The sequence below is a fragment of the Silene latifolia genome, chromosome Y (assembly GCF_048544455.1).
Source record: "Silene latifolia isolate original U9 population chromosome Y, ASM4854445v1, whole genome shotgun sequence".
Taxonomy (NCBI): Eukaryota; Viridiplantae; Streptophyta; class Magnoliopsida; order Caryophyllales; family Caryophyllaceae; genus Silene; species Silene latifolia.
Genome location: NC_133538.1, coordinates 31,537,247 through 31,548,765, shown reverse-complemented (window position 1 = coordinate 31,548,765; position 11,519 = coordinate 31,537,247). Strand labels below are relative to the sequence as shown.

Genomic DNA, 11,519 nt, shown 5'->3' with positions numbered 1-11,519 from the left:
TGAAGAGGGTAAGTGAAGGGGATGAATGAACTTGATGATAAAAAAAGGGATTAAATAAAAATGATCAATTTATGAGTGATGAAAACTACTTGTTGGTATAATTCATGCATAGAGATAAGAATATTAAATAAACTAGTTAGGTAGTGTAATAATAGCTTCCACCTAGCATTAAAAGTTTGACAAAAAATTATTAATAAAAAAATAAATAAGCAGAGACAAGTACACAACCACTTTTTGATTGATGGGTCAATTTGTATGAAAACGGGTTGATTTGGCCCGTCTTATTGTTTCAGACGGATACTTCCGTCTGAAACAAGAATTTACATAAATTGACCAAACAAACTGTAACGCCCCGTAAATTTCGGACCGTTAATATATTTCGAAAATAATTTATTAATCAAATAAAATTTGATATTTAAGTATTTAAAGTAAAAATAATTCAAAGAAATATAATTTTATTATATTTTGAAGAAAAGTATTTATTTTGATAGTTTCGAGATGTTTAAAATAGTTTACACCGTGTAAAACTTTTTATTTCGAAATAAGGGCGTATCGGGGGGAAAATGACAATTCTTTTGAACGTTGGGTAAACGAATTTGGAAATGGGTTGTATGAATACTCAATTTTCTTGTAATCTCGTGTTTAAAAACTTTGGTCTTGTCGGAATTTGCATTTGACTTACGGTTTTAATTAATATCGAAACGAGTCAAAACCGACTCGTAAAATCCCGACTCGATCCCGCTCTTTCCTTTCTTTCTCTCCTTTCCCGCGGGCACCTCTCCCCCTCCCTTCATTTTTCTGATTTTTTCTATCCTTCATCTTCTACAACTTACCAAACACCATTTTTATACATTCAAGCTTAAAATCGTCACATCTCCCTCATTTCTACTCGGATTTTCACGAAATTTACATTTCCGGAATCCCCTCGTCGAGATCTACAACCTTGTATGTTTTAATTTCAGTTTTCTTGAAGTTGTTTTAAGACGAATTTTCGGTATTTTCGGTATTTATGTACTTATTATGGTGTTTTATTGTTTAATTAGGTGAAGAATTGGAGGACGAGTTTGGGGACTCGTATATTGTCGAGGATAGCGGCTAGTTGTTGTTAGGGTTTGGGTTTAAGGTGCTAATTGCTCATTTTCTAGCTTAAGGTAACATATTTCGAGTTACTCGACGAATTATCGTCACAATCTTTGTTGTTTTTGTATGTGTTGTGATTTTTGTTTGAGTAATAATTTTCACATGATTAAATTTGATGCATGCATGTTTAATCTATGTATTTTTGTTAGTTTTAGTTAACAAGTTAGTATTGAGAACGATTAATTATGTTTCAGACGGTCTTATAATGAATAAAAATGGAAAAAAAAAAAAAAAGAGTAATGGTGGCGGCAGCAATGGGCCCGGCAAAGCAGCCCAGAGCCCACGGTTGCCCACGGCCTGGCCGGTCGGCCCGTTGCTTGTTTCGCGGTTTTCCATGCATTGTTCGTTTTATTCTCGCCTTCTATTAGCTAGTTTAGTCGATAAAGTCATGAGTATTGTCCCGTTCTAATTATGATTTCTGTTCATAATTAGTTAGTTCAGTTGATTAAAATATTCTGAGTAGTGTTTAGGGGTTTAACTTTGTTGTATTGGATTATGGTGTTAAATACAAAATGAAGAATGAAACAAAAGTTAAAAATGGTGGAATCTTTTGTAAATGAGAGTGTCAACTAATATGTTAAAGGATAATAAGTGGAATATGCACCTAATTTAGCTTTTGTCACAATGATAAATAATGTTAGGATAGTTTATAAATTCAAAATGAATTTTATAGTGATAAGTGTAATGTTTTGATGATTGTGCCGAAAACTGAGCCTTAGTCCCTTTGACTGATGCGATGTCGTTAAATGTGTGATTGGTCACAGTAATTTAACCCGCACTGTCGCCGCAGGTGGGGTTCGGGTAAAAATTTGGTTGAATGAATTAGATAATCGGCCTTTTTCTTGCTTTAGGCCATTTATTATATCTCTATTTCACATGTGTAGTTAGTTTAATTTAAGTAGTTTCTTATATTGTAAAAACGGCCCTAGATTCCCCGAAGCCTTTAATATGGTTAATATTGTTAGAATTGGAAATTGGTATTGAGGATTCATCGTTGGTTTATCTATTTGAATAGACATTTATATAGCCTTTCACATGATAGAATGTTAGCATTTAGGTTGGTAAGTTGGACTTTTTGTCCTCTTATGGTTAAGTGAGTGTCTTACTTGTCTTGTGTGGTGTGGGCTAAAGTATTCAATTTGGGACTAGTGGGACTAGGTCCTAGGTGAGTATTTCGGCCTTCATCATAGATAGGTCTTTATAGTCTTTGACGAGTATATGTTCACCGCTTGATAGCCTTTGTGTTCCTGACTAGTGGATTTATATCCAAGTTGGGGCATGACCTCGTTACTTATTTTGATAGTAAGTGGTCAGCTTAAGTACTAGCCAACCCTTTGGTGGACTCCTTAGGGTACTCACTTTGTTTTAGAAAAATTGTGGGTCTTGGGTGCGGTGGTGTGTATCCGCATGTCTAGGTCTGCATAGATTTTAGGCTAGGGTTGTGTTGTCTCTTGGCCATGTTTTATTAATATTAACCGCTGAGCCAAGATACCGGTTCGATTACCTTCCCTACCTCGTGGTATAGACTTGAGTTACAAAGTGACTATTGACGGTGCTAAGAACTTATGCCTGTCTTTGATATATTGCCCTTTCTTGTATGGTGATTTTATGAATCTGTAATAGGTGAGATGTAAGCGGATTCTGAGTTGATAAAGTTTGGATTACTATTTGTTATATGATTCACATGATAGTTTAGTTTGGTCATTTTAGGGGTCATAGGTTAGATTACATGATAATTACATTGTTTATCATATTGTTTACATGTTACATTACATGTTACATTAATTTTGACGATTCGTGGCTGGGAGGACTCGAAGTTACTCCCCACTGAATTGTGGCTTTCGTGTTTGTATAAAATGCGATTGACAGGTTGTTGATGCTTTGTTGGGGTCACAGACGAGCTAGTGAGCATAAGGAACCTTGGACCTAGTTTGGCTTTTCTTATAGTAAACCTTTTAACTTTTGGTTTTGTATATAATTTGAAGGGACATATGTCTCCCTTTTCTATTTTTGGTTTGTATCATTCTATTTTCTTATTTAGCTATAGCATGTAAAGTAGTTCATTAGCATTGCAGGTTTTGGCACCCGCCTCTTGGGAATGTTGGAAATGTTGTGATTGGTTTAGAAAAATTTTTGAAATTACAGGTTTTTGGCAAGTTGAACCAATTACAAACATATCCTACCAGTTTTTCTATAGAATTTACGCCTTTATTTATCGTTAATTTTTAAGGGTGTCACACAAACCATTTTCTAAAAATTTAAAAGTAGTTTTTTAAAAGCTCAAAAATCATCTTTTTGTCCTTAAAAATAGAAATAACAATTTGATGCTTCTAATTTTGAAAAGCACTTCTAGAAAATTAAGTTTCAAAAACAAACACTCTTTTTTAACAAGTTAGGCCAAACACGCTTTTAGGCGCTGTTTGGTAAACTACATATTGATCAATTTTTAGCATATTCAAGGATTTTAGCATGTTTGACCAATCAATATGCTAATTTTAGTGTTTGGTAAACAACATATTAAAACAGCATATTTGGGGTCAATATGTTGTTTTACAATATGCTGCTTACCCAAGCATATTGGTTAGCATATTGTAAAATAGGAAATTTTTCTCTATTTTACAAAGAAAACTAACAATCTACTAATTGTAATCTGTCAATTACCAAACACTCAAATTAATTCTTATAATTATAATATGCTAGTCAAACCTTCTGATAAAATCTGCTATTTATAATCTGGTTTTGCAATCTGCTTATGCTGAAATTAATACGTTGTTTACCAAACAGGGCCTAGTGTGTTTGACCTTGCTTTTCAAAGTGTTTTTGGATTTAAAAACACTTTTTGTCCAAACATATTTCTCAAAAGCTCAAATATCAAGTTTTTGCCCATAAAAATAGAAGCATCATTTTGATGTTTCTGTTTCTTGAAAATTACTTTTGAAAAATTAAGGGCATGTTTGACCTCGCTTTAAGAAAACTGTTTTTGCTTTTAGAAATGAGTTTTTTTTAATAAACTACTTCTTGATAAAACTACTGGTGTTTGGCCTAACATTTTTCAAAAACGACTTCTCAACAACACTTTTTACGTAAGCGGATGAAAAATGAAATTTTTTGTTGAAAAATATATCAAGATGGGTCTTGATTTGTAGGGAATTAAAAATTATGAATTAATAAGTATTAATTTTATTTTATTTTGACATGTTTACAACATAAAAGTAGTCATTTATGCATTAAAAATCAATAAAATAAAAGTAAAAGTTAGAAGCACCAAATTGGTGCTTCTACTTCTGGCTCTCAAATATGACTTTTAGACTTAAAAGAAGTTGTTTTAACTTCTTCAAAATTGATTGTTTGGCCTAGCTAGTGCTTATTCATTTAAAAAGCATTTCTAAAAGCCGGGCCAAACAACACCTAAGCTTAAAAAATAGAAACTCATTTTAAGCAAATTAGGCCAAACACTAAACTTGTAGGAAAATCACATTCATACATACATTTTCTAGCTTTTAATTTATCCTCCTCAATTTTTTGGTTGTTCTTTTCATCAAGCTCGATCTTATCTGCGCAACGAAAGGAACACAAGCTTGGATGGAGAAGCTCAAGTAAGTTTTTTTTTTTTTTTTTTACATTTTTTTTACACAACATATTTGTAGCATTACTAATTAGCAAAAGCATTGGTTCCTATTCTACCTAATATTTGAAATGATTGGCGATATGAAAATTTTAAAACGGAAATAGACATTTGGGTATAATTTTACACAATATTAATTTACACATTTCAACTTCAGTAAGAGCAAACAATTTACGACATTATTCGGCTTTGAAAGAGTTTTAATTGAGATGATCTTTTCATTGAAACTGACTCTCATATCAATGTATTTATATATTTACTACATAATTCACCAATGTGAGACAAACTTGATGTATTTCTAACCCAGAGTAATGCTACATACATTTGACCTTAATTTCCTATCATATAGATGAGAGCCATTAAGAACTGAGTTAATAATGGAGCACAAATTCTATTGTGCAAAGCGACGAAGAAAAATACGATCATTTGTGTAAATAGTAACTATTTTTGAATAAATAGTGATCATTTTTATGACTAATAAATGACCTTTTTTTAAAATAGTCACTATTTACCAAAAAGATGTCATATTTTGACAATTTACACGAAAAAATTCGTTTTACACTAGAATTACTCATAATGGAGTATGTAAAATGAGTAATGACATAATCAATCAATATCTATCTATCTATTTATATTAATAAAGGAAATTTTTTTTAAGCGATTATAGAGAGTCCAATTTTGTTGAGATACTTCCGACCAATAATATTAGAGTCTCAAATTTTGCAGAAGTCTAATGCTTCAATGCTATGTGGATCTCTATTACACTCATCAATCACGTTTAGTTTAGCTATTTCTAATATTTTACTTCTCAGTTTTTAGGTTTTTACGTGATTTCCTTTTATCTTTTAATTTACGTTTATTATATGCTGAACTTTTTTTATTTAGTTTTGAATTTGATTGATTGATTATTTAGCATATAGGGTCTTAACTTTTCCAATAATTCCCCGCCGCTCTTATTAACGTTTTGCTTGATTGATCTTTTGTTTTGCAGTATGACTACAACTGATAATGGTGTTTATGACGATTGATCGACGAAAGTCACATACGCTCGCTCCTTAAGTTTTGGTTTTCTCTGCACATCCATGTCGTTTTATGGTTCTTATCATGTAGCTGATATTACGACATGTCGACATAGGTCAGTAATAAGATGTATACTACCACCAATTCTATTAGGCTAATGATTTTCTAGTTTATTTTTTTTAGGAAACATTGGTATTAGACTATTAGTACATATTCAGGTCAATGATGATGAAATCAACGCGCTTAATCTGCGGAGGTTTACTTGAAAGTTGTTGGTAATTGGTAAATAAGGTTCACAAGGTATCCTTATTGATTAATAACATACAACTAATTATATAGTAGTTTGAATGCTTCTATATCTTCTCATATACCACGTATAATGGTGATGCTAGCTAACCTTGGCATGCTCTTACAAGAAATTTGTAGTCCTTCCCAATGGACAGATTAGATTAAGAGAGTAGATTCTGGTTATAAATAAATGTTGTCAAGGAAAAACGTGAACGCTCGAGGAGCTCAACTACGTAGACAAAGTAAAATACTACTCCTTCTGTCACAATCATTTGTTTGCCTTTGAGTGATCTATATAATTAAGTGATAAATAGTCAGAATCTGTAGTTAGATGGTTTGAGTTTAAAATTGGATTTAAGTTAGAAACTATATTGACGAGGCATCTTATTAACGTCTACTACAAATCCCTTACATTGATGACGCTTTTTCAAGCGTTTTTTGACGCTTTAATGCGTCAATTTTTTGTTTATTGACGCTTTACAAAAGCGTCAATTTTTGGGCCGTCGGTTTTTTTACGCTTTTTTTTGTCAACAAATTTGACGCTTTTAAGCGTCTTCAGTTATTATTGACGCTTTTTTTGTCAACAAATTTGACGCTTTTATGCATCTTCGTGATTACTGACACTTTCTTTTGTCAACAAATTTGACGCTTTTAAGCGTCTACAGTGATTATTGACGTTTTTATATGTCACTTGATGAAACAGATTTAGGCGTCAACTATTTATAAATTGACGCTTCTTATTGTCATGGTATACTTTCGGCTTTTAGATTTTAAAGAATTTGATTTCCTGATAAAATCATAGAGATTAAATAGACCTATAATGTAGTAGTACTACTAGCTATTACTAAATCATGAACAAATATAATGCAATATATATAATGAAGTAGTACCCACGTACTTTTATAAATAATCATACGTCTGATACATATATAGTCTCCGTCACAAATACTAAAATTGACTATTTAACTAATATAAACTAGTACTCTATAGTACGACAAAATCAAAAATAGTAATAGGGATCCGAATGATAGTAAAATCTAACATAAAGTTGTCCAAAAAAATCGTAAATAATGCTATGTAACTAGCTAGACAAGGACACTTGGTAGTTTGAATGTCGTAGGGGCTTCAATCATGTAGGCGCAATGTCAAAGGGGCTTCAATCAACATATGAAGGCGCATTATCACCATCTGGCGAATTTGAAACCTATAACAGGCAAACAAAATATAATTTATATGAATATATTTGAGTAGTACATATACGCTGAAGCCAGGAATAACATAAAGCAATAATTTACATGAATATATTTTAGCACCGCCACATTCTTGAGTTTGACACGAAACAATCAACTGATGATTCTTGTTTACAAGATAGCTAAGTATTGCGAAACTAAAGACAATTTAGTCGCAGTAATTAGCAAGCAGGCTACTATAATCAAAACTGATGTGTTGCCTGGGACGCTTTCAACTTTCTGGAAAATCAAGGGATACTTCAAAAAAACATATTTTTGAATCCCAGTTAGTATAACTACTGCTGATTAGCAAAATAACAGGCGTATGTAAACTAAAGAACGTCACCTTATGATAGTACCCTGCTGTTGTTTTCTCCTTGCTGACTTCTTTCCTTTACCAATAGTGTAACCACTGGGAGAATAAAAACTGTCATACACCGAACAAAAGTCTTCGCGAAAAGAATAAAAAACTTTGCCATGTTAAGTATTAGTAACGGAAAACGCTACACAATGTCAAAAAGAAGAATACTAACATTCCAATCACAAATCATCGAGGTGGATTTGGATGAAATACTTGTCAAGTCTTTCGGATAATAGAGGTTTATCCCATTCCAAGGAATCCCACCAAGATTTATCTACAGCTATCTCTATGATGTTTGCAGTATCATCAGTTGTCATACACAAATTCTTCAGCTTAGGACAATTGTAGAAACTTATGTACTTTATATTCGGCCGAGTGCATCTCCCGATTTCACACAGGTCAGGAAGGTAATGAAGTTTTAGAACTTTCAAGCAAGGTAGGACAGAAAATTCGTCGGAACCCAACATATCCCTCTCAGATAAAATATATTTCAAGGATACACAATCTTCAATGACCAACTCCTCCAACTTGGGAAGGTTCTTCATCATGGAAAAATTGAAAACATAGGTCAATTTAGGACATGCACACAATGAGAGATATGTTAGCATGTTAAAGCTTTCCTCTGCAAAAAGATGATGGCCACTGATAATCGCTTTAAGGTTCCATAAACTATTGAGAGACAAATATTCTAGAGATGGGAGGTTCCTTGGTTTTAGAAAAAAAAAATATAATATAGAATAGCTATAAAATGCGGATTATAATAGATGAAATTAAATAAATATACAAATGCCAGACGCTTAAACAATAGGTTCGAATGCTTAAGCATAATATTTGAGAACTCACTATTCTAGCTGTAAGTTATAAGTAGCAAAATCAGGAAGGAGATATAATAATTAACAATGCTACATAATTCAAAGTATAGGTGTAATAATGTTTTAACACATTTGAAAACAAGAGTAGGAGCTCAATCCAAATAATAAATGAAGAATTGTTGTCAAATCTATCACACTTGCACTATTTGGGGTTTGAACTCCAGCCTCACAAGGGAAGAATCGTAGTTAAAAATTAGTCACACGAGAAATAACCTATGAAATAATACGGGAATAACAAACAAACAAACATACCTTGGCCGTGTTGAAGACTACATTTTACAATCAGGGAATATGCTTATAGACCATGCTAATAAATCATATGGAGTACTATTTATCATGGTTACCCTCTTAGAGGAGATGAAATGGTAATTGTAAAGAAAATCTGCACAAGTCCCTTTCCCCGAGAAGACGTTAGCCTGTACAAGTACATAGAATCAGGCTAACAATATCAGTAGAGAAACTCGTATGAAAAGATCTCACTTGTAAAACCAAACCATATCCTTATTTGTTAGAGCATGCGGAAAAACACACAGTTTATCATACATGCTGCAATTGACAAGGAAACATAAAAAACCCGTCGATTCCTCTGATCTGTTTTCAGAAAATAATGATAATGGCTAGCATTAACTCATTAAGTTCATCAGACGAATTCTAAAACCAAACTTCACTAACAAGTTTTCCAAGAGAAGCTATAGAAACATAAAAACATCAGTCAGCTTAAAAAAAGTAGAGACATGGAATACACTACGATTACAAAGAGGGCTAGGTAAGGTAGATGAAAAGCAGTACCTTTCCTATAGGATGGGCAATTGGATAACAGACTATCATTAATAGTCGCACAAGCCACACAAAATTTGTACCAACAGCAAGTCTATATATGGAGCAGATGGCTTGAGGAATAACCTATAAACAATTTGGAAAAATAGAATATTGCAAATGACTTGCAGAAAAGGAAATGAAAAAAAAGGAGAATAGAACAGTACAGCTTTAGCTTCATTACCCATCCAAAAACGAGGATAAGAGTCTCTAACATGACAATAGCAGCAAACTGCTTGACAAGCTTCTTCAGGTATAAAGGACTATATTTCTGGAGAGTGGTACATTGGTGCGATAAACATTTTTAATCACTCTATTTTTTTTTTTTTGGAAAATGTAAGCTTCTCATTAAAAGGATAAAAAGTATCTCATTACAAACAATATAAGGCATACTCCATAGAAGATTATAACCTCTAGACCCTCTTAATAATTTCTAACCATTCTAGGACTTTAACATTGTTACATTTCACATTACAGTTTCCAATTCTCATAATTACTTCACTTTTGACTCTATTAATCACTCTATTGACATCACTAGCTACTATTTGAAAAATGAAAGAGATCATATGGAAGTAAAGGAGCTAACTTTACAAGTTCACATGACATGTACTTATCCATGCTTTCAATAATCCACTAAAAACGTGAGCAAGAAGAAACAAGAGAGGTAAACATGTGTTTCTACCAGAAATTAATATGTGACATTGGCTGATTACGATCCTAGAAAGACAACCAAAGCCAATAGAGAAGATATATAATTACCTACAACATGAACAAAATTGAAATTTGCTTTTGCAAGACCTGTTTCTCCCGCTGCTTTCCTGGTGCACTTCTCCATCCTTCTGTTTGGGTGCACACCAATAACATGGACGCCATCATCACTGGCATAGTATTTGAGATTTTATTTGTGACCGAGGGGTCTTCATTGAATTCATTCTTGGCTGTTCCATTTTGTAGAATGAGAACTCCTCGTAATATTTTCGACTTCTAATTTAATCCTGACTTAAAACAAAGTAGAATGTTGCCAAAGTGTTTACCTGCATATAGAGATAAAAATCTAGCAAAAGTGAGAGCAACAACAATTTCCTTGGCTTGTCCCTTCAACCGACTGAAAAGGTCACGCTTGTATCTGCCAATCTTACCAGGTCACAGAAGTTATGATGGAGTCATATACAAAAAATTCATACCGTAAAGAAGCAGTACATGAAGAAGCTCTCTAGTTGAATATGACTGACCTTGGATTCATATCCTTTCATGCTATTGTTCATGACCGAGGTAAATAATTCCTCATACCAATCTAAATCTAAAAAATATTGAATTTACTTCAATTTAAATCTAAAATTTATTGTAATCAACTATATGTTACCATTAGCAACAAAAGAATTCATAATATTCTAATCAATTGATCAAACAATTTCAAAATTGAAAAGAAGGATACTGAAGATAACCTCGAGTGGTTGTTGAAGGAAGCCGTATATTGAATCGTACACATTGACAGATGCGGCTGGGCACACGAAAGCGATTACTAGCAATAATAACGGCAAAAATTGATTGAATTTTTGCTAGTAATCGATTATTGTCCGCCAATTTTGGATTATTGTTGAGAGATTTTTGCAAATATTATTTAGAGTTTTGTTCAATGGTTTGTAGAAAATGAGAGAAGAAGATGAACATTGAATGTATTAGGTAGAATATCCTACGCGCGTTGGAATTTTGGTGAATTTTCAATTTTTAGTAATTGCGCTCAAACAAAAACTAAGTATACATGATTATCTGGTCGACGCTCTATTAAAGCGTCAATAGTTAAGCGTCATAAATATTAGGGATTTGTAGTCAGGTGTCTAGCATGCATAACAAAATTTTGAATCGTGTAGTTAACTATATGTTTGTATGAATTTATGTCGTGGATTATATTTCAAAACTAAAAAATATACTTCGTAGTATTAGTAGATGAGTTAAATTTACGCGACGAGCAACTCATTATCAAGATGCTCAGTATTACACTGGACGTATTGCATCTTATACTAATTTTGCACTATCGTCCAAATTATTTGGTGGGAAAGAGGAAGTATTTCTACAAAAAATGAAAACACTTCAATTATTCAATCGCTATCACCATAAAAACTCAAGAAGATAATTTGGCACCTCATATTGCTAAAGTATGAAACGAT

At 32.7% G+C, this 11,519-nt stretch overlaps 2 long non-coding RNA genes across 7 annotated transcripts; one reads left to right on the top strand and one right to left on the bottom strand.

Annotated features, from left to right (window-relative positions):
- Positions 1 to 783: 783 nt before the first annotated feature.
- Positions 784 to 3,170, top strand: LOC141634035 (uncharacterized). Its single transcript, XR_012538777.1, has 3 exons — positions 784 to 945; positions 1,044 to 1,151; positions 3,010 to 3,170. It is a non-coding gene; the product is annotated as an uncharacterized LOC141634035 (long non-coding RNA).
- Positions 3,171 to 6,951: 3,781 nt separating this feature from the next.
- Positions 6,952 to 11,134, bottom strand: LOC141626288 (uncharacterized). 6 transcript variants are annotated; one of them, XR_012535895.1, is made up of 7 exons: positions 10,797 to 11,134; positions 10,386 to 10,485; positions 10,111 to 10,289; positions 9,325 to 9,438; positions 7,836 to 8,951; positions 7,649 to 7,714; positions 6,952 to 7,277 (listed from the first exon to the last, which is right to left on the bottom strand). It is a non-coding gene; the product is annotated as an uncharacterized LOC141626288 (long non-coding RNA). The 6 variants fall into 6 exon arrangements; XR_012535892.1 differs by having other exon boundaries at positions 10,386 to 10,651; positions 10,797 to 11,065; XR_012535891.1 differs by adding an exon at positions 10,584 to 10,651 and having other exon boundaries at positions 7,836 to 9,438; positions 10,797 to 11,065.
- Between the last annotated feature and the right edge of the window lie 385 nt (positions 11,135 to 11,519).